Source organism: Onychomys torridus, chromosome 3, assembly GCF_903995425.1.
Source record: "Onychomys torridus chromosome 3, mOncTor1.1, whole genome shotgun sequence".
Taxonomy (NCBI): Eukaryota; Metazoa; Chordata; class Mammalia; order Rodentia; family Cricetidae; genus Onychomys; species Onychomys torridus.
Window position 1 is genome coordinate 60,272,015 of NC_050445.1, and position 23,727 is coordinate 60,295,741.

The window sequence follows — 23,727 nt, forward strand, 5'->3', positions numbered from 1 at the left end:
TACAGTTGTGTACTACCACATCCAGCTCCTTCCTCTGTTTTTAAAATCAGCAGCATTGGTGATGTCTCTCTCAGGCTGCCATCCTTCTGGACAGTTGACTAGGAACCAGTAATTGCTTTTTTAAGGCTTGTAGTCAGATAGTGTCCATTTGAATAATCCAAAGTCATCTTCTTACCACAAGGTCCTTCACCTCGATCATGTCTACTGTCTCTTCTGCCAAAATAAATGGCATACATGCCTTCTAAGGACATCTTCTAAGTGTCTTCTGCCAAATGAAATGGCATACAGGAGTTCTAAGGATAAAGGAGTGGGCATCTCTGAGTCCATTCTGCTATGTGCCATACTGCCTCTCTTCTCTACTGTCTGAGCTGTTCAGGAGCGGGACCATCATGCACCATTCCTCGGTGGACCTTTCATTCCTCACAAGCTGGAAGAATTCAGTGAATTTAAAAGCAAATTAAATTCATTTTTATAAAAGTCATTTTAGAAATGATAATCGAGAGAGGAATAGAAAAAGATCATGAAATAGTCAGATGAGTTTTAACAGAGAGTATACCAAACCAATGTGAAAACTATCCTTCTCAGATCCATTTTGACAGTAAAAAGCCTCCCACTCCATCATTAGCAACTGAAGGAAAAGCCACAGGGCTTGTTGTCTAGATAGATTTTTGGATCAAAGAAAATAAACGATCTGATAATTGATTCTGGGAAAGAGGGTGATGGTTCATCATTTCATTTTTGCACACAAACATACTTGATAAGAACATTTCTCATCAGCTAAAGCATCTTACACCATCATTTCTACCATGCTGGCTGTTTAACGTCAGCTTCACTAACTACACAGAACGCTCCTCAGGTATTGGAACTCTCGTTATGGGATTTTTGTTCACTGTGTGAAAATGTATTGCTGTAACTGGTGTAATAAATAATAAACAGCCAACAGCTAGGTGGGAGGTATAGGTGGGACTTCTGTGCAGAGAGATAACTCTGGAAAGAAGAAAGGTAGAGTCACCAGCCAGACACAGAGGAAGCAGAATGTGCTGCAGGAAAGATTAATATGAATGGGTTAATTTAAGTTATAAGAAGTAGTTAGCAACAAGCCTAAGCTATAGGCTGAGCTTTCATAATTAATAAGAAGTCTTCTTGTTATTATTTGGGAGCTAGGTGGCAGGACAGAGAAACATGTTACAAATTCCATGTTAAATTTATGAGATGACAATTAGGTTTCTTGACTTCATTCTTTATCTTAAACACAGAAATAAGTAATTTGGGAGAATGAAGGAAAAACATTTGCAACTGTAACAGATTTTTTTTTTCATGTCTCTGAAAAACCCAGAGATCCTACAAATAAACAATAATTTTAAAAGAAATCTAGGAATCCAAATACGATGCCCAATAAACATATGGAAAGACACAGAAATGAGTCTCAGAAGGAGCTGGAGGGCAGGAACTTAGTAAAGCAGTAGAAGGACCCAGAAGATCCTGCCGAGGACCCATGTTGAGAACCACCACCTGAATGTTCTTAAGAGAGAGACCAGTTGCCCTGGGATGTCAGGTGTTTAACTCACTGTGCCCTTTCCCTTACAAATCTTTAATCCAGCATGTTCAGTAACAGCAATGTAAAGATTTTCTCCTCCTTATGGTATCTTTAAATGAAATGTCACTAAAATAAGATACCCAGAATATCCCAGAAACGTGTGTGACTGTTAAAACTAGAACAGTCCCAATTCTTACTTCACACATAAGTTCCTAGCATTTCATTTTTCAATTTTTAAAAATATTAGACTGATTTGCATTTTAAAAGCACTCATCATTTCTTATCATTTAACATAAATTTGTCATCCTGGGGGAAATGTCTTAAATTAATTCATTTAAAATTACCCTGGGCTCAAAAAATTAGTAATGTTTAAGGCTTGTTTAAATTAGGTTCAGAAATAAGGGCTCTTAGATTAATCAAAAATCCTTAGATCCCATGTCTCTCTAGTGCTCTAAGCTTTAGACAAAACACTGTGAAGAACGGATGGTGTCCTGTTTCTGACAGGACACCACATCCTTCTGAAGCATCCCATTCCTCATATTCCATTGCTGTAACTGGACCTCCTGCCTCCCTGAATTTGGTGTCACATACTCCTGCTCTGACCTGCAGCACCATCATTGTGATCTTATTATTATCTTAAGGCAGGCAAGCTATCCCCTCTTTCCTTCTGGCCGAGCCAGACGCTTCTCCTGTCTCCATGGCTCTCCTCCAGTCCTCTTCTGTAATTCTGAGCTTGCCCTTACTTTCTGAAGATTTTCTGGGTTCCTAGAATGGGACAGGAGCAAGTTATGTTCTTTGTTCTAAATATGTTCCTTTGGGCCCCCAAAGGGCTGCCAGAAAAATTCCTCTCCGTCATATAAGCAAAAGCAGAGATTACACCACTATAAGAAAGGGTTGTGTTTTTTTTTTCTCTGTTTGTTTGCTTTCCAGTGCTGGGTATTGAACTCAGTGCTCACTTATGCTAAGCAATCACAAGCACAGCCCAGGAAGGGAACGCTGGAGGATCAAATGGGAGTTGTGGGTTGCAAAGTCTTCTTTCCCTATTCCCTCTAAAATGGACCGGAGACTTCCATTTTATTTTCATCATCCTTCAAATTTGTCCTTATGTGCCACATTCATAGTTTCCTGATATTCTGTTTTAAATACTAATGTAATTCTCCAGTTATTTCCTTCTTGACATATTGTTAGTTTAGTGCTATGTTAAATTTATCATTTGGCCATTTTCATCTCTTGCATATTAATGAGAAGCACTATGGTTTGCCAGTGTCTGCAACTTGGCATTTTTCTCAAGCTGATCCTATTATGAATAAATCACCACTCACAGTTGCCTTCAGCTATTTAAAAAGCAGAGATAACAAAAGTCAGAACATGTCTGCACAGGGAAACAAAACCAACTATCCGTTATGTAATTATTTCATCTCATCTTTATAAGAAATAAATATTTGGCATTAGTATAGACTTTCTCTGTTGTTTATTACTGCTTTACTAACATAAAAAACTGAAAAATGCAAAAAACAATTTAAATGGTATTTCTCCAAATGTTGGGATACTATCCTTGTTTTTCCCTTGTTAGAACTTAAGACAAAACCTATTACATTTGCTTTATGTCCCAATCCCCAGCAATGACAAACAAGAAATCCTTCAGTAGTCCATTCCTATGTGAATGACACAGTACTTGAGCTAGTGACCTCATCTTGTCCTTGAGAAACATCCCGGATTCTTTGTTCCTCATCTCTCATACTTCATTGCTCAAGAGATCTAGTTTGGCTTAGCTCTTCCTCTTTACCCTGGGTCTGCCATTGCTCCTGACTTTAGATTTGGCCTCCTCACTTTCAATATCACCATCTACTTAGAATCTGGGGTCACTAAGTGCTGTGCGGGTACAGTGACTTGAATCTAGTCATTTTTCTCCCTAAAGCATTTTGCTGGCTCTCCATTTTCTTCAAAATATAGAATGAACATTTTAGCATAGTATTTAAAGTTCTTCAAGCCCATACTACTGTTTATATGTTCAGTTCATCTCCCTCTGTATCCTTACATGTATTTTTCAATTTTGTTCGGTTCAATTAGTTGCTACCTTTTAAGAGTATCATTTGGTTCTCCTTTGGTATCTTTCAACTCTTCAGTGTTGTTGGTTGCTTTTGTTCTTTGAGGGGGCCCGCCACCCAGCTCCCAGATAAATCACACGTGGAGGCTTCTTCCTAATTATAAATGCCCTGTCTTAGCTTGGCTTGTTTCTAGCCAGCTTTTCTTAACTTTAGATTATCCCATCTATCTTTGGCCTCGGGGCTTTCCTCTTTCTTTATTCCTCTATACCTTTTCTTTCCTTCTTACTCTGCATCTGGCTGTGTAGCTGTGTAGCTAGGTGGCTGACCCCTAGGTCCTCTGCCTTCTCTAGCTACTCCTTTTTTCTTTCTCCCAGATTCCTCCTTCTATATATTCTATCTGCCTGCCAACCCAGCCTATCCTTTCTCCTGCCTCACTATTGGCCACTCAACTCTTTATTAGACCATCAGATGTTTTAGAAAGGCACAGTAACACAGCATCACAGAGTTAAACAAGTGCAACATAAACAAAAGTAACTCACCTTAAAATAGTATTCTGCAACACTTCAGTCCAGTCTTTCCTCCTTCCATCTTTCCCTTTTCAGTACATGGCCTATCCCCCTTTCACATCATGGAATCCATCCCTTATCCACAGGTTAAGAACTACATTATTGTTTTTAAATGCCTCAGAGCTATTCTCTTATCACCCCCTTTTACTGGATGTCAAAATACATTCCAATATCTTTCAGTGATTACCAAAACTTTACCAAGTATCCGTGGCCTTTTGCTAGATCTGCCTGTGCATATTTGTAAAGAGAAATGGTAAGGACAAAGAGCTATAGTTTTGACAGACATGTCATTTGTCCTGGTGACAATGTATCAATTCAACATTCCTAACTTAGGAGCGTGCCTGCTGTTCCCCCCATTAACTTTTGTCCATCTACTGGGTGAAGATGGAATTTCCTTTAGTTGTAATTATTCCCATTTTTTCATTTTTAATGGTGCAGAATATTTGATATATACAAAGGATATCCATTATGTGAAAGTAGGTTTATAACAAACTAACGTTATAAAAACTTGTGTATCTGTCACCTAGCTTAAGAAATAGGTCATTATTAGTACTTACTGGAGCCTCCACTGAAGCGACTTGAAAATAAATGACCACTGTATTTGAGATTCTCAATGGCGTACATCCCCAGGGTCAGCAAGATGTTATGTAGATCCTGAGGATACATGCCTAAGGATGCTCTAAGTGGCTCTGCAGTAGGCACTACCAATGGCACAAGTCAAACTAACTGCAACCCAGGGCAGTGACCTTGGGTTCCCAGCAATGGGCTGGGAGACACAAAATGCTAGTGCAAAAGGCGGTATCAGGGAGAGGGTGGCTCCTTCCACTGGAGGCTGCAGTCGTCTCCTTCCTGCTAAGAACAGTTTTAGACTTCCACTAGTGTGGCTGGTCATCTCTGCATGTCCTCCCATCATGATCCTGACGTCCCTCACCTGCAGAATCTCTCCTCTCTCTCATCAATTGGATTCCTGGAGCTCAGCCTGGTGCCTGGCCCTGGATTTCTGCATCTGCCTCCATCAGTCACTGGACAAAGGCTCCACGATGGCAGCTAGGTTATTTGCTAGACTGGTCACTGGAGTCCAGGCACCCTCTAGATCACTGCCAGCAGACCAAGGTGGGGCCATCCTTGTGGGTTCCTGAGAGCCTCCCCAGCACCCAGCCTCTTCCTATTCCCATGATGTCCTCATCTATCATGGTATCTTTCTCCCTACTCTCCCACTCTGTCCCTGTTCCAGCTTGACCCTCCCATTTCCCTACGTTCTCATCCCCCACTCCTCGCCCTCTGCCATGCCCCCGCCACACCCAGTCCACTCATGTGGATCTCATCCACCTCTCCTTTTCAGGGTCATCCATGTGTCCCTCCTAGGGTCTTTCCCTGTTAGCTAGCCTCTCTGGAGTTGTGGGTTGCAGTCTGGCCATCCCTTCCCTCACATCTAGTATCCACTTATGAGTGAGTACATACTATGTTTATCCTTCTGAGTCTGGGTTACCTCACTCAAAATGATATTTTCTAGTTCCATCCATTTGTCTGCAAACTTCATGATATTGTTTTTTACTACTGAGTACTACTCCATTGTGTATATGTGCCACATTTTCTTTATCCATTCTTCAGTTGAGGGGCATTTAGGCAGCTGTGGAGCCCCCATGGGACTGGACTACATGTGGAGCCCCATGTCTCTGGATACAGAAGACAGTTGTTTGGCCAGAACTGTTTGGGGGGCACCCAGGCAGGGGGATCGGGGGTCTGTCCCTGGTGCATGGGTAGGCTTCTGGGAATTTGGTGTCTGTGGTGTGACGCCTTGCACAGCCTTGGTGCAGTGGGAAGGGACTTGGACCTGCCTATGTTCAGTGTGCTGGGCTCTGCTGCCTCCCCATGAGACCTTGATTTGGGGTATGTGGGGATGCGGGGTGGCTTGGGAGAGAGGGCTGGGAGGTGGGAGGAGGGAGAAGAGGGGATCTGTGGGTGGTATGTGGAATAAGTGCAAAATTTCTTAATAAAGAAAAATGAAAAAAAAAGAAAATTTTAGAAATACAAAAACAAAGTATAAAGAGAAGTTAGGGACTTTTGTAGAACAGACATAAGAGGAAAGACTTGTGCCTTGGGATATTTAGGAGTTTTCAATTATTAACTCACCTGGGTCAGAAATAACTCTCTTGGTGACAAGAAAACAGTGCACTCTGAAGGAGACCACACATTTAAACTGCAGATTCTATGTCAGAGACAAGAGGAGCAGTTACTTCCTTACACTGGCCAGGATGTCGGAAGACCTACTGAGGGTTGTATTCATTCTTTTTGCTAGTGTGGACATTCTACTCATTTGAATCAAAGTCCGTCGATGTGTGCAAAAAGCAACCTGATGTAAATATGTAGATGAGAAGGCAGGTTCCATATCTCTTAAAATGTTTGCAAGTGACTTACCTAGTTTATTTAATAAAGAAAACAAAATTTCAACATATTAAGGTTCTAAAGCTTTTGCCCTTAATCTTGTAGATAATGTTAATATCCTCACTGTCGGTAGGCTTTTGCAAACACTTCTTGATACAAAGAAGTAGAAAGATTTTATGGTGATGTATTTCTTATCTGCCTTTCTCCTGTAACGGTTACTTTCAAATTCAAGGCTAGCTCTCTTGCATTCCCGGATATGGACACTGTTTCCCCCTCAAGTCCTGCTTGTTTTACAGAAAACTTAAATGAGCTCCACAATAAATGGAGTTTTCATTGTTACATTTCGAGGAAAACCTCTCAAATCGATTTCTATAGCGAAGTGGATGGTTTCACTTGATTTCCCGAACTGTCAACTACAAAACAGGTACGAATGTGTTAAAAGCCTGAAGTCCCTTTCCAGATCTTTCTGTGTGTTTCCTTGAATTTGCACTTCCATAATGGGAGTCTTTGTTCTCTTTCCAATCCAAACAACATTGTATGGCTTTTGAATAGGCCCGTTCTTGGCTCTAGATTCCCACCAATTTAGAAAGAATATGTGTCCATTTGAAGGATCTCTTTAATTAATATAGGCTCTTATTTATTAACTGAAGATACTTTAAATTTATTTGAAATTAGATACTTCTGTACCTTGCAACATGCAGGGCTACTTTACTTGGTAAATGATGAGAACTATTTTCTTGGAGTCTGCAGAATATATTTCTTAAAATAGCTTTTCAATATTAACAAGCTTTGTAAAAACCAGCTAATGATAGGAAGGATTATAGGGCTGTAATCTGAGGGGAAGAGAGGAGTCAGAGCAATCAGCAGATGTCGGGGGCTCCAGCTGCCACCAAACACTTGACTGAGCAGTGTCCTCCGCTTTGGGTTAGTAGCTCCTGAAGGTGAAAACAAATCTTAAAGCACAGAACCCGTGGGGCATGGCGCTGAAGCAGTAGTCTCTCTACTATAGGGATGGTGATGGCAAGAGGAGGTGAAAGAGTTTCTGGTGCTGTGAAAATAGTCTATACTTGAAAAACAGGACAGTCGCACACCAGTGAAAAAGAGCTTCCAGACCCAAGACACTAGTGAGCCTCACACACAATGAGTACAAAACAAAGCATATAGTCAAAACCCCTGGCCACACAGGGAAATTCTAGAAAAGGACTAAACACTTGTAACACCTGCAGAGGACAACAGTGTGGTTAACTACTGACCTCCCATCAAAGATGCGAAGGCCAAAGTCCAATATCTCATTTTCAAAATGCTAAACAGAAAACATCTGGGCTGTAGTTCAGCTGGTAGAGTGTTTAGGTCTGACCTCCCACACCAGATGAGTTGAACATGGTGACACCTGCCTGGATCCTCCAGCCCTTGGTAGTAAAGCTACAGGATCAAAAGTTCAAGGCCATGGTTCTCTACACAGTGAGTTTGATGCCTGGGCTGTTGAAGCAGCTTGGTGGGTAAATTGACTTGTGCTAAACTTGATGTCTTGAGTTCAGTCCCACAGATCCACACCATGAAAGAGGAGAACCCCTCCTGAAAGTTGTTCCTGACCTCCACACACATGCCATGATGTGTCCACACACACAAAATGTAAATAAATGGAATTTGAAAAGGGAAAAGAAACGGGAAATTGTTGTCAGTATAGAATGCTGTGCCCAGTGAAACTGCTATTTAAAATGAAGATTAAATAGGACTCACAAAGTTGAAACCTAGAAATAATTTCTTTTCATTATCTATGCACTATAAGAAGTGGCAAAGGAAATTCTCTACCTGATGGAAAAATCATGTGGGATGGTAATTTGAATTACAAGGAGAAATAACAGACATTAGAAATGATTTAGGGTCACGAACAGGTTTCCAGGACTTTACACCTTTTGTTTTTATTGTCAGTTTTCACTTGTATCCAAGGAAGTTTTACTTTCTTTTAAAATAAAAAAGTCCTATGATTTTTAATATGGAGTATTTTTATTCTCTAAATTATTATATTGAAGAACATATATATGTATTCTATTCCTATTCTTAATGCATTTACAAATACATGATGGCTTAAAACTTCTTTCTCTGTAATTTTGCAGTTTTTCCTATACAGTTATACTATACATGACAAATAGCACAAAGAATGGTAAAGATGGATGAGAGGTGTAATGAAATTATATTGTTACAAAGTTTATATACGTGTGTGTATGTGAATTTAAAGATCTATTGTACTACTTTTAAATTATGTGCACATGTGTGTGTCTGTTTGGGGATATATGTGCATGAGTGTAGGTGCCCACGGAGTCTAGAAGAGATTGTCAGAGCCAGTGTGGCTGGAGGCACAGGCAGATGTAAGCTGTCTGACATAGTGCTGGGAACTGAACCCACCTGTAGGTGCTCTTAATCACAGAGCCACCCCTCCCGCCCAATATTTATGTATTCTATCTGAAGTAGCTTAATGTTGAGTATAAGGAGGTTGATAAAGTTAGAAAATTACCTACTAAAATATGCAAGTATAGAACAAAATTCAGTAGAGGATATCTATGGGAATACTAAAATGTACTTGAATAACACAAAAATAAGGCAAGAAAAAAATACAACAAAACCTCAATGAGTTAGAGGAGAAAAAAATACCAAAGTGACAGTCATCGATCAAACACATAAATAAGTATATTAAATATAAATAATATACTCGCAAAGCAGAAAATCTCTGACTAAATCTCAAAAGAAGCAAGACTTGCTATATGGAGGAAATTATTTCAAATGCAGAGAAAGAAGTAGATTAAGAATACAAAAAGACAGCCGGGTGTGGTGGCACACGCCTTTAATCCCAGCACTCGGGGGCAGAGCCAGACGGATCTCTGTGAGTTTGAGGCCAGCCTGGGTTACAGAGTGAGTTCCAGGACAGGCTCCAAAGCTACATAGAGAAACCCTGTCTCAAAAGACCAAAAAAAAAAAAAAAGAATACAAGAGACAAGGAGTTACACTATGCAAACAGCACACATGGCTACTACTGTATATGTTATAATAGTCTATATCCTGTTTTATCAAAACTCATATACTTTGTATAGTGCATTTAGTTGCATGTAAATATACTCAGTGCTTTGCTGTTAAAATAACATTGATGACATATCACCTACAGAGGAGGAGGGGAAATTGGAAGATCGTTCAAAAGACCTTCTCTAGCATTCAAAAACAGAAATTGAGATTTCAGATACAAAGAAAGAAAATCAAGCATGAAAAACAAGAGGGAGAAATGTGGCATGAGATCAGCTGAAGTTTTAAAGAAGGACTAAAGGCCATAAACAATGATGATTTTTTAAGCCAGTAAGCATGGTATGGTGGAATATGTGCATAGTCTTTTGGTATCCACTACCCACTGAGAAGCTATTTATTCATCTGCCATGTGCAACTACATATGAGTGCCTCTGCACACACATGCACACACACACACACACACACACGCACGCACGCACGCACGCACGCACGCACGTGCACAGTATTCATTGGACTGAACAGTATAACAGTTCTGAAGATCTTGACAAGAAACAAGTACAGGGTGTTTCTTCCTGAAATTTAGCTGAAAATTAAGGAGGAAGGACCTAGTAGCTTAAGGAGGATCAATGAGCTAATGCCACATAACAACCCCAAAACTCAGGACCAGAAAGCTAAGATACTAAGATACTGAGATACTGAGAGTGAGCTGGATGGTTTGTGACTCTGAGCCTCGCTGAACTCACTCACACATCTGGGGACTTGGCTGAGGGCTGAGCATCTACAAGGGCCCTACTCACAATTTTGAAAATCAATTTTCCATGCATTGAGCTGAACAGGCCAAGTGCCTGTCATCATTCCTCACACTAATTCATATGACAGTTTTAGGCATCTACAGCACAGCAGAAGTCTGTGAGATCTCTTGATTTCTTTATGATTCTTCTTAAAAATAGAAAAGAAATGAGTGGGCAGCGTGTAACAAAAACCACCTGAGGTTACCGTCTGGCTTCTACACACACTGCACACCCTTACTCACCTACACACGTAGGAAAAAAGCAAAGAGGAGATTATGATGTGTGCATACTATGGAAGCCAAGGAGCGAAGCCTCAGAAGAAACAACGCCTGCAGAAAGACTGACTTCTCACATAGGCTCTACAATTGCAAGAAAACATACTTCTGTTGTTTCCGCAAACTGGTTTGCATAGAATATGCTCCACGGCAGACATAGGAACCCATGCACCCACCTTCCATGCTTATCCCACTTTCTGTCTGGTGCACATCCCACAAGTTACTGCTTTCTCTGCCTCCTCACTCTTTCAGTTCAGTTCATTGGCCTGGCGAAATCTGAACCTTGGTGAATACCACAGTTGATCTTGTACATGTCTGCTTCTAAACAATGGAACGTGTCCGGGAAATATTTTAAAAGCATGCAATCTGAAGAAATATTAGATCTTGCCCCATATCTCAGCCAGGACTTGTACTTTCTTCACTAGGTCTCTAGACCTCCAAGCACCACACATTCCCCTCACTCTTGATAAATCCTTTTCGCCCCCAACCCCACTAACTGAAAGAGTCCTCAGGCAACAAGTTAGCCTACTTCCTACTCAAGTCTGTACACACTGCTCTCCACCCTCTGCCTCCTCCCACAATGGAAGTTGGCTCACCCTTCACCTTCCAGTGAGTAGCTTACGTTCTCCAGTCACCTTAGGAACTTCCTTCAGGGATCTTGTCTATCCTGTCTATCCTCATCTTCAGCCTTTTCTATACAAAACTCCTTTCTCAGTCACTTGAATATGAATAAGCCTAATGCAGTCTTTCTGTCAGCTTAGCGGCTGCAAATGCATCTCCTGATATTTTAATTACTGTCTATAGCCCCACTAGCCCAAGGCTGTAGCCTGGAGCACCTTCTGTTCCTCCAGCCTTGGCTCTGCTGTGGCTGCAATATGTAGGTTTAAACTAAGTCTCTATCATTTTATTTACCAACAAAGACTTGGAAGTCAGATGTGAGGGTGAAAACCAGCTGGATCAGAGAAGCCAAGAAGCAAACAGCCAGCCTAGCTTTTTGGCTGGAGACACAGCAAGAGACCCATCTCTTCCTTGACCAGAAAAAAGAAAAAACAAAAATCCATGCCAAACTATAGTCCTGCCCTTTCCTCCTTTACGTCTTCTCTATCCAAATCCCTGGCTTCTCTATGGCTAATTCTAGTCAGCTAGTTGCTGGCTCTGCCCCCTGATTCAAGGTTTTAATTTTTTGGCAGTCTCCGGAGTGCATTTAAAATATCCCACAACAGTCTATCCCATTAAGAACTAAATAAATGGTCACAGTGATAAACTGCTACCCAAGTTCATACAGTACCCACAGATCAGTGAATTTATCAACTCTAATGAGGGAAGCTTCTTTTTGCAGTAGTTAGCAATCAATATAGATGCCCACAGCTACCTAATGTGTGGGCAAATAGGGACTGTATAGAGTTCAGCTCTGAACGGGACATCTGTATCACACTCCTTCCCCCCAGGACTCAAGGATCTTAGATGAAAGGGTGGCAGAAAAAAATTATAAAAGCCAGGGGCAGTGGACATCTGTCATGAAGCAGTATTTGCCAGACATGACAGGGCCACGGCATACATGAACTCAGCATGGCTATCACTGCGCACACAAGACTTACAAAATAATAAGCCAACCAAATTCCTAGCATTGATGTGGAAAGGGCATGCAAAGTCCCACCCCATCTGAGATGTTATTGGCAGTTGATGGCTGCCGTGGGAGGGAGAATCAGTTTTCTTCAGGGTCGTCACCGCCAAGAGGTTACCCGTGCCTAACAGATGGCCCTACCTTCCCGCGCACATGTAGGCAGCACTGAGTGTTTTCAGTGAGGTTTGAAAGAAAAACCACATGAAATTGGGATCAGTGGTGGTGGTGGATGGTGAAGACGGATGAGGGAGGGGAAAAGGGGTAGAGTTGATCAAAACACATTATATGAATGTATGAAGTTCTCAAACAGTAAAAAGCCAACTTTTGTTTCATGATTGCAAAACATGGCTCTCATCCATTGTGCCTGCTGGTATACATGTTGACAAAATTGTAGCTCCTACTCATACGTCAATCTCTTTCCCAATGCAGTGAATCCTGACTGCCTGTAGGACAGAATGCTATACCAATTCCTGACAACCAAGACCTTGGGAGACCTCACAGACTTGCTCTGCTGTAGATGCCTAGCATTGCCATATGAATTAGTGTGAGGAATGATGACAGGCACTTGGCCTGTTCAGCTCAATGCATGGAAAATTGATTTTCAAAATTGTGAGTAGGGTCCTTGTAGATACTCAGCACTCAGTCAGTCCCCAGATGTGTGAGTGAGTTCAGCAAGGCTCAGAGTCACAATCCATCCAGCTCATTCTTGGCATCTTAGTAATACTACATGTTAGCTTTACAGTCTTGAGTTTTGGGGTTGTTGCATGGCAATAGTTAACTGAAGCATCCCTTGTTCCCTTTAAGTTACTAGGTCTTTTCCTCCTTGATTCTCAGCTAAATTTTGAAACCATGTCTTAAAAATTGGCCTGGAATTTGTCATGTAGGCTAGGCTGGCAGTCAAGCTGGGGTCCTTGCTTCTCTGTTTCCCTACCAACATCTGCCTTTAAAAAAGTAGGTTCTTGGGATCAAACTCAGGTCCTCATTCTTCCAAGGCAAGCACCCCACTCCTAGCCTCTCTCTTAATGGACATCAGTCATATTGAGCTGATCTCGACCAAATGTGCCCTCATCTTACTTCGCCTTTTGATAAGTCTCATTTCTAAACACCCACATTCTGAGGTACTGGGATTCTACACTTTAACATATGAAATTTGGAGAGGCAATCATTCCAAAATTGGTGATGATTGGGAAACAAAAGGATTCGGTAACTTGCATCTTCTATTAAGCCAAAGAGCCAGTGTCATGGAAACGGATAAAGGAAAATTGCAAGCATGATGCTTGCAGGTAACAGTCTGCTGCATAAACATATTACTTCAGAGGCATGACTGCTTCTCTAATTATGGTAAAATCCAAAGCAGGGCTATGAGAGAGTGTAGCTGCAGAGGAAAAGAAGCCAACATCTCCCTGGGGGTGGGGCACCATTCTGGAGGGGATTTCACTGCATTCTGTGAGTTACTCGGCCAAGGCGGGGCTGATGACAGACATGGATCTCTATACCACCGCAAGAGGATCTGAGCCTTGAAGGCTTTTGATGAATGTGAGGCTGCAGAGATGGGTCTTTTTCACACAGGATTTGTGGGAGGGCAAATATAAAGTTGACAGGGTGACTGCCTCCTCCGGAATGAGTCAGCTTCAGTTTGCTGTGCTCAGGGAAGGCTCTAAGCTCAGATGTCCTATCAGATCCCGAGTGTAGATGAATTTCTAAACAGTCTTATTAAATAAAAACACAGAGCCAGATATAGCGGTGAAAGCCTGAGATCAAGGAAATAGGGAAAGCCGCCAACTACCCTTAGCAGTAGCTTCCCAGGTGAGAGAACTTCTTCCGGTCTAACCTGTGCCTTTATTGCCTTCCTGTTCTGCCTACTCATTGGCTCTAAACCCAGCCACAAGACTTCCTCATCACTGCCTGTCCATACTGACCTCCAGGTCTCTCTGGTAGGTACTGGGATTAAAGGAGTGTGTCACCACGCTTGGCTGTGTCCTTGAACACACAGAGACTCTGCCTGCCACGTGATCAGATTAAGGGTGTGTACCACCACCGCCTGACTTCTATTTATGGCTTGCTATGACCTATGATCTCCAGGCAATCTTTATTTATTAACATACAAATAAAATATCACATTTCAGCATAAATAAAGTATCACCACACCTGGGGGTTTGGGAAGTCTTCCAGGACTAGGAAGCTTGTGAGATGGGGCAGTTCACAAAGGGGCGGGGAAATAGGCAGAAGACCTCATGCTTTTCACTTTTCATCTTGTGTTGAATTCAGATTACACAGCATCAGAAAGCAGTAACAAATACTGAGTGATTGGGAAAATGGATATTCTCTCTCCAATTGTTAAGTCATAGATTTTTTAATTCTATAGGTTTACCTTACAGATGTTTTGTTACTATGGTTACCATGCTTTTCAAACTAAATACCTGAACACTAGATGAAAAATGACAGAGACATAGAAATTGAGAAGAGGAAGGCCCTGAAACTTTGTTCAGATCACCACTACTCATAACACACCAACTGCAAATTGTGTGCCAAATCTTATCCTTGACATGTTGTCATTTAATATTCCGAACAATCTGCCTTTTAGGTGAACTTTTAGGTATTTTGTATCTGTTTCCTTTATGCATGTGTTGGAAACCCTGTCTGTTCTATGGATTACCTGTTCACTCTTCATGTCATTAAAACCTTACTCTTTATTATTAGTAACATCTTAATTGATGTATATTCATTGCACTGTATGTGTGTATGTGTTTGTGTGTGTATATATATGAAAATACTATGTGAAAATGTATATGAAAAAATCATACATATGTGATTTTATCTGTCTGTATAAAATTTAGGATAGGGCTGGAGAAATGGCTCAGTGAATACAAGTACCTGCTGCCAAGCATAGGATGTGAGTTTGATCCCCAGTACCAAGCCCACCCCCAAAAGCAGATGTAGCCACATTCTCCTGTAACCCCAGCATTTTGGGGTGGAGACAGGAGGATTAGTGGAACTTGCTGGCCAGTCATTCAGAATTGGAAAACAAAACGAAACAAAACAAAACCAAACAAACAAAAACAACAATAACAACAAAAAACCCTGGCAAACTGGTTTATTGTGAGTCACTGACTTGGGTAGATAAGGTAGAGAGTGATAGCACAAAATACAAAATGTTCTCCTCTAGCTTCCATGCACAGGAGCATGCACTCCCCCCAACCCTACTCCCCCATCTGTGCATACACATGCATGCAGCACACATGACCTAGGATTCACAAATGAGAATGAACATCGCATTTGTCTTTCTGAGACTAATGTAATTCCCTGGTAAGGTTATCCTTGCCTGCATCTGTCGCGCCCGCCTCAACCAGCAAGGATGACGCAACAACCGGGCTCTTCTTAAAACAGTTTATTCAGGACCTTTGTTAGTTGTGTTGTCTCTCCCTTGGGGCAAGCCTCTCCCAGCCCCTAAGTAGGTCTGGGCTACCAACCCCAGACAGCCACGTGGGCACTATCCACAGGTCCATGCATATGCCAGCGGCACACGATTCCAGCCATAGCCAAATAAGGAGCTGTTTACCACAAAGAGTGCTTGCCATCGGGAAGGCAGAGGGTGGAAGCCAGCACCATCTTTAGGGTGCGGCTACACGCAGCTCTCTACAGTTCCCCCTTTTTGTTTTACAGAGCAACAGGCAAGAGTAGAGGTCTGATCTCTGCTAAAATGGAACATGTACTAATGTTTGTCCAGGCGTCGTCCACCCAGAGAACACTAGACCCGTCCGTTACCCTTTTCACAGAGGTGGGAGTTAGGGTACCAACCCACATGCAATCAGACTTGCTCTTCTTGAGGTCAGCGTATCATAACCTCAAGTGCAGTGCACAGGCCTCGCATCCTGTGCCTAAATATCTTTTAAAGTAGCCAACCAGGCTTGGGGGGACTGTCCTGCATCAATGGCCATAAAAGCTTGGACAATCATGGCTGCATGGCGACGCTGTGAGATCCTAATGCGACAAATGCGCCACAAGCATACTAGGGAGGTGAGCACCAGTAAGCCTACTAGGGCTCCTATTCCCGCCCACTTCTTCATGTGATCCATGGCTGTAGCAATCCAGGAAGATAAACCCTCTGCCAGTCCGGTATCCACTCGGGTCGAATTCACCGTGACAATAGCCACCCTCAGCTGGTCCATCAGGTTATCAAACTCTCCGGTCCAGTTGCCTAAAAGATAACTAGACAACCTTTTAGATAAATCTGCAGCATGGGTAAAATTATTATATGGGACACTAGTCACACAAAACCCTTCATACTTCCATTGGCAGCCGAGTTGGGCAATCTGCGAGAGGGTATCAATTTGCTCTTGAACTAGGTCAATTCTCTGGTTGACCACCATCAATCCTCCTCGTATTTGAGCATTGACGCCCTTTTGCACATCCAGAACATGTGCCACATTGGCAGAAAGATTATTCAAGGTCTGTGCCGTCTGTACAGTATGACTCATGGCAATGGCGGCTGTAGCGGCTCCAACAGCAGCCAAGGAAATAGCTGTAACAATGGCAGCAGTAATGCCAAAATCTCTTTTTGTCTAAACAGGGTCATAGCATTAGGAGCATCAACTGGCATAGGCACCCAGCGAGGCATACGGGTAATTATGGCATAATCGTATTTAGAAGCATTCCAGCATTGAGTATAAAAACAGGTATTATTATGGCAAGATACAGGCCTCTCTTTGCTCACTATAAACAAGAATGGAGGATACACACAAACTGGAGTAGGATTATAAGTAATATTAGCCAGTGGCTCAACTCCGTCATACGCACAGCCTGTATCAGTTTTGGCAGTGATGCCTGTGGATAACGGGCCAGGCACAGAATCCCAGGAGCCCCAAGGCTTGGAGCTACTCCATGAAAACTGACTAATCCCATGCACTCCCCCAGCAATCATAACTAGGGGCTCTAAATTCATGCAACTTCCATTAATGCCACACAATAGCCAATTATCAAAAGGATTAGAAATATACAACTGAGAGGGATTTTGCTCACTATAATTACTACCTGCAAAAGTCTGATTAAAGTCTGTACTTATTCCAGGAGAAAAGGTGAAACTCTTTCCTTGATTGGCCCAGATCACAATACGAGACTGACAACCTGTCCAGGGCCAGACGTTCCCTCCATCTTGACCCCAACAAAAGGGGGCCCATTTTGGTTGACCAGGTGTATCATTTCCCAACGCTTTAGCAGGCCACCATCCAGACACCCAAGAGTCATTGGCTGAAAAACAAGGGCCTGGTCCAGGCAAATCAAACCATATAGCCGTCTGGTTATATATCAAGACACATGGGGAAACATTTGATCTGTTTCTGACAATTTGGAAACAAAGAATTCCGTTTAAATCAAAAGACCTATTTTCTCCTATAGGAGCTTCCTCTGGGTCCATAGGGAGGTATGGCACATCCATACTTTTATTACTACCGAATAGCCGTGGGAATAATATTGCATCATGATGGACTGGCATTGGTCTCGGGGAACACTGACAGTATCCCCCATCTTAGGTCTGTCATTCCCAGCTGAATCATCATTAGCATGAACAGAGAGATCACTGTCCTCGCAGACATGTTCTTCCTGGCACTGGACTCTTCTCACGAGGCACTCAGGAACCCACACCGGGTCTTGCTGATCCTGTGGGAAAACACAAACAGAACCTCGTGCCCATGTCAGCACGGGATCAGGTCCGTGACAAACACCTGTCAAGGCATCTTTCCATTTTACCATTCCTTTAGAAGGACTGTGCTGACAATGATGCCTGTCTGCAGCAGAACAATTGGAAGCATCCAAATTCAAAAAATTCAGGGTAAATAATGCAAGAGAGAGTCTGTCCTTAGGGGTACGGCCATAGCCTATTCCCCCTTTTTGTTTTTGAAGCAACTCCTTCAAGGAGCGATGAGCACGCTCCACAATGCCTTGACCTTGTGGATTATATGGTAGGCCATGTACAAGTTGCACATTCATCTGTTGACAGAAGGAAGCGAACTTCTGTCCGGTATATGCAGGACCATTGTCTGTTTTTAACTGTTGAGGCTTACCCCATGCTGCCCAAGCTTCTAAGCAATGAGCAATAACATGAGAGGCTTTCTCTCCTGCCATTGGGGTGGCATGAATGATTCCAGAGCAGGTATCAACAGATACATGTACATATTTGACACGTCCAAATTCAGAGATGTGTGTAACATCCATTTGCCATATTTTTAGGGGGAGCAGACCACGAGGGTTAACTCCTAATCTAGAAGGATGATGAAAAATGACACATTGGGGACAGTCTAGTACCACCTTTCGTGCATCCGCACGTGAGATAGAAAACTTTTGTTGTAATGTCCTTGCATTAACATGAAATTCTTTGTGGAAAGCATGTGCTCGTTGTATGGCAGAAGCCACAAACATCCATTCCTGTCTAGTACACTGGTCCACTATATCATTGCCTTTAGCCAATGGACCTGGCAGACTGGTATATGCGCAGATGTGTTGCACAAAAAAGGGATTCTTACGTTGCCAGATCAGTTTCTGCAATTGGCCAAACAATGAGCTAACAGGGCTAGAAGATTTGATGGGCCCTGCACATCAAGGCTTTTCAAGGCATTAACAACATAACTAGAATCTGACACTAAATTAAATGCAAATGGACAAGCCTTGAAAACTTCAAGAACTATTGAAAGCTCCACCTGTTGGGGTGCACCTGGCAAGAATTGATGCTTTACAGGTTCAGTAGAATCCACCATATAAGCACCACAGCCTGTCTTAGACACATCTGTAAATATAACACTTGCTCCTGGAATGGGCAGGGAAGCAGTTACCTTAGGGAAAACTACAGGATGTTCTTTAAAGAAAGTTAATAGTGGATGTTTAGGATAATGGCAATCTATGTGTCCTGGATAGGTACAACGCAGTATTGCCCAATCATCTATGGCAGCACATAATACCTTGACTTGAGTAGAATCATAAGGAACAACTAGCATTTGTGGTGATGTTCCAAAATATTGTAAACACTGCTGAATACCCTGTTGCACAAGTAATGCTACAGCAGTAGGATAATACTCAATTGATTTTGCAGGTGAGATTTTAGTATAAATCCATAACAAGGGTCCTTTTTGCCATAAAATTCCCGTAGGTTGTAACTGGGTAGGCAGAAGGCACAGGGTAATATCATCATTATTTTGCACTCTTTGAAGAAAAGCCCTTTGTAGCCTATCCTCTAATTTTGTTAAGGCTTCTCGGGCTGCATTGGTTAGTTGCCTCGGTGAATCCAAGGCTGCATCTCCAATTAGAATATCATATAATGGTTTTAATTCATAATTGGCCATTCCTAAACTTCCTCTTATCCAATTTATATCTCCTAATAATTTCTGAAAATCATTCAATGTGCAAAGATGATCCTTCCTTAACTCTACCTTTTGTGGCATGATATGATGATTAGTTATTTTAGAGCCAAGATAATTGACAACTTTGCTCTGTTGCACCTTCTCAGGGGCGATACAGAGTCCCTTTTGCTTTAGCAGTTCTACAAGTGAGCTATATGCTTCTTGAAGAATGCTCTCCTCTTTAGCTGCTAACAGTATATCATCCATATAATGGAGGCATCTCAAGCCAGGAAAACGTGCTCTCAAGGGTTCTAAAGCAGTAGCTACAAACAATTGACACATAGTAGGACTGTTGGCCATGCCTTGTGGCAATACAACCCATTGATATCTTTTATCAGGTTCCTCATGATTAGTGGATGGCAAAGTGAAAGCGAATCTCTCACTGTCTTTGCTATTCAGCGGAATGGAAAAGAAGCAGTCCTTAATATCTACCACAATAATAGGCCAATTTTCAGGCAAGGCTGACAGCAATGGAAGACCACGCTGTACGGGTCCCATAATTCTCATTTGCTCATTTATAGCTCTAAGATCATGTAACAATCTCCATTTTCCTGATTTCTTCTTGATGACAAATATGGGTGTATTCCAGGGAGAAAGGGAGGGTTTAATGTGCCCTTCCTCCAATTGCTCTTTCACTAATTGATATGCAGCATGTAATTTCTCAGAGGAGAGTGGCCACTGAGGAACCCACACTGGCTCCTCCGTTATCCAGGATATGGGAATGCCCTCCTCAGCGGCCCCTAGGAAAAACCCAACCCTTGTTTGGGTTTCCTAGGTACTGTTTGTATTGGCTCCTTTCTGCCTTGTAAAAATTTTCCCAAGCCAAAATCAGGATGACACCCCATGTTTTTCATAATATTTTTAGATTCTTTGGAATACTCATTACTCAACTGAAAGCACATGGATTTCATAAGATCCCTCCCCCAGAGGAACACTGGAAGTTCAAGAACATAGGGTTGCATAACGCCAGAGTGACCTTCTGAATCTTGCCAATTCAACAAATTTGCACTAATATTAGGAACACTGGCATAACCCAATCCCTGCAATGTTTGTGAGGAAGCCTGTATAGGCCAACCTCGAGGCCAATCTTTGCTAGCTATGATATTGCAATCTGCTCCAGTATCCAAATCTAGGTCTCTTCCCAATTTCTCCCAGGAAGGCACTGTGAGGCTTCCTGAAATTGCAAACCAAGAGCAACTACATCACACTCTTCCAGGAACCGTGTTAGAGTGCTTTTTTTTATTTTCAATTTCTTAGAGAGAAGCAGCCTCATTAAGAGCCAGAAAAATTGGGTGCGAGGAGGAAGCGCCCATGTTAGTATATCCTTTCTTCCTCAATTTAAGAAGTTTCTCGGAGGTTTCTCGGAGCCTTTACGGAACAGCCCCAGCCCTCTGGTTTCACTTGCTTGTTTTGTTATTCAAATTACCCGTCCGCTATTGTTGCAGAACAGGTTTCACTTGTTTATTTTGTTATTCTAATTACCCGTCCGCTTTGGTCGCGGCTCTACTGTCCCGCTCCGCCTTTGTCTACAGGTGAGCGTAAAAACCCGCTTTTGTCGCGGATCCTCAGTTTTTTCTGAGGACTTACCGGTATACCGCCTGACTGTAGAAAGTTCTGAGCCCCACGGAGAGACGTGGGAGTATCCCCGTACGTTCGTTTTCCCCGTACGGGCCACCACTTGTCGCGTCCCCCTCGACCAGCAAGGACGACGCAACAACGGGGCTCTTCTTAAAACAGTTTATTCAGGACCTTTGTTAGTTGTGTTGTCTCTCCTTTGGGGCAGGCCTCTCCCAGCCCCTAAGTAGGTCTGGCCTACCAACCCCAGACAGCCACGTGGGCACTATCCACAGGTCCACGCATATGCCAGCGGCACACGATATAGCCAAATAAGGAGCTGTTTACCACAAAGAGTGCTTGCCATCGGGAAGGCAGAGGGTGGAAGCCAGCACCATCTTTAGGGTACGGCTACACGCAGCTCTCTACATGCATCAAGGTGGAAAGGACCAAAGAAAAATACCCTGCCCCTGACTTGACCTCAGGACCAGGGTTTGAAATCTCACCAATCCCTGAGGTTGTCCCAGGCCCCAGAATCCCATCAATCCCTGAGCACCATGAAATCCCACCAATTCCTGAGGTCCCTGAGCTCAAAATACCACCAATCCCTGAGCTTGCCTCAGAATCAAGCCACAAAAATCCACCATTTCTAAGCCACCCTGAAAAGCTACACACACACACACACACACACACACACACACACACACACACACACACGAAGAAATCCTATATAATCCCTGTTGAATTTGCTGCTCTTTCTCACCCAAGGCAGCCACTCTCCTAGAGTCTTCCTTTCCAATATCTCGAGAGAGAGGTTTGATGTGCAGTGTGACACTTCCATGGGGCTGGGGTAGGGGCTCCCAGGGCCTGAGCAGAGTGGAGCAGAGCAGAACTGTTAACACTTTTGCTGGGGGAAGCTTTTCCCTAGGGGAACAGAGTTGTTTTACTCCAGGGGACCTAAGCTCAGCAGCTTTAACAACTTGGCTGGGAACCCTACCCTGCTGGAACAAAGTTGTGGCACTAGCATTAGGAAAACCTTTCGCTGGAGCAGAGCTGTAAGCTGCTACACTGTGGTTATCCCTTGGCTCCCAACTGCCAGAATATCTTTCCAACCGGGCTCCAACACTTCCAGCATCCATTTTGCAAATTTCATTCTATTTTATGGCTGAAAAAGTTCCATTGTGTATATGTATATATCATATTTTCATTATCTATCCCTCTGTTGACAGACACTTAGTTGGCCCCATACTTAGCTACTATCAACAGTACTGCAGAAAACATTGCTGGCAAGCATATCTGTGGTTTGTCCATTTGGAAGCCTTCAGCTTGATGCTCAGTAGTGGAAAAGCTGGGTCACAGTAGACCTGTTTTCAGGCTTTTGAGAAACTTCCACACTAGTTTCCATAGTAAGTAGATCGGTTTACTTTCCCACTAGCTCTGTATAAAAGTACTGTTTTCTCGGTGTTCTTCACAGTATTTGTTTTATTTGTTGTCTTTTTTCTGCTTTTATTGAAAATAGATTATCTTCTCATACAATATTTCCTCATTATAGTTCCCCTCCCTCTACACCTCCCAGTTCCTCCCATTAGCCACTTCCTTTCTGTCTCTCATTAGAAAAGAACAGGCTTCTAAGAGATAATAGCTAAACATGACAAAATAAAATACAATAAGATGAAGCAAAAACAATCACATAGAGGCTGGACAAGACAACCCAACAGAAGGAAAAGAACCTAAGAATAGGCAGAAGAGTCAGAGACCCGCTCAGTCTCACAGTCAGGAGTCCCATAAAAATACTAAGCGCTAAGCCATAATATATAGTTAGAAGAACTGGTGTAGACCCATGTAGCGTTATGCTTGCTGCTTCAGGCTCTGTGAATTCATATGTGCCGTGTTTGGTTGATTCAGCCAGCCTTGCCCTCCTGGTGGCCTCCATCCCCTCTGGCTCTTACACTCTTTCCACGTCCTCTTCCATGGGGTCTTCTGAGCTCTGAGTGGAGGGATTTGATGGAGATATCCCACTAGGCTCTCTCTCCATGTAATGTCTCTTCATCTGTTCCCATCCACTGTAGGAGGAAGCTTCTCTGATGATGACTGAATAAGGCTCAGATCTATAAGTATAGCAGAATATCATTAGGAGTCATTTTTATTGATCCTTCTTCTTTTTTTTCTCCTCCTTCTCCTCCCCTCCTCCTCCTTTCCCTCCTCCTCCTTCTTCCTCTTTCTCCTCCTCCTCGTCTCCTCCTTCTTTTCTAGAGCAGTAGTGTTTGGTTTTACTCTAGATCTCTTGGCTATCAAGTCTCTGGTTCTTATTCACCAAAGCTGTGTCAGGTATGGGTTTCATCTCCTGGAGTGGGCCTTAAATCAAATGAGACATTTGGTTGGCTACTCCCACAAGTAGCTCGTAAAGCACCTTCCCTCATCAAAGACAGTAGAACATGGGGCAAGGGCTCCATGCAGGCACCAGCAGGACTTCTCCAATGCAATGAGTTATGTGGGTGTTATTCTCAGCAATGGGCCCCACTATCAGTTGGCAGAGAGCATCCC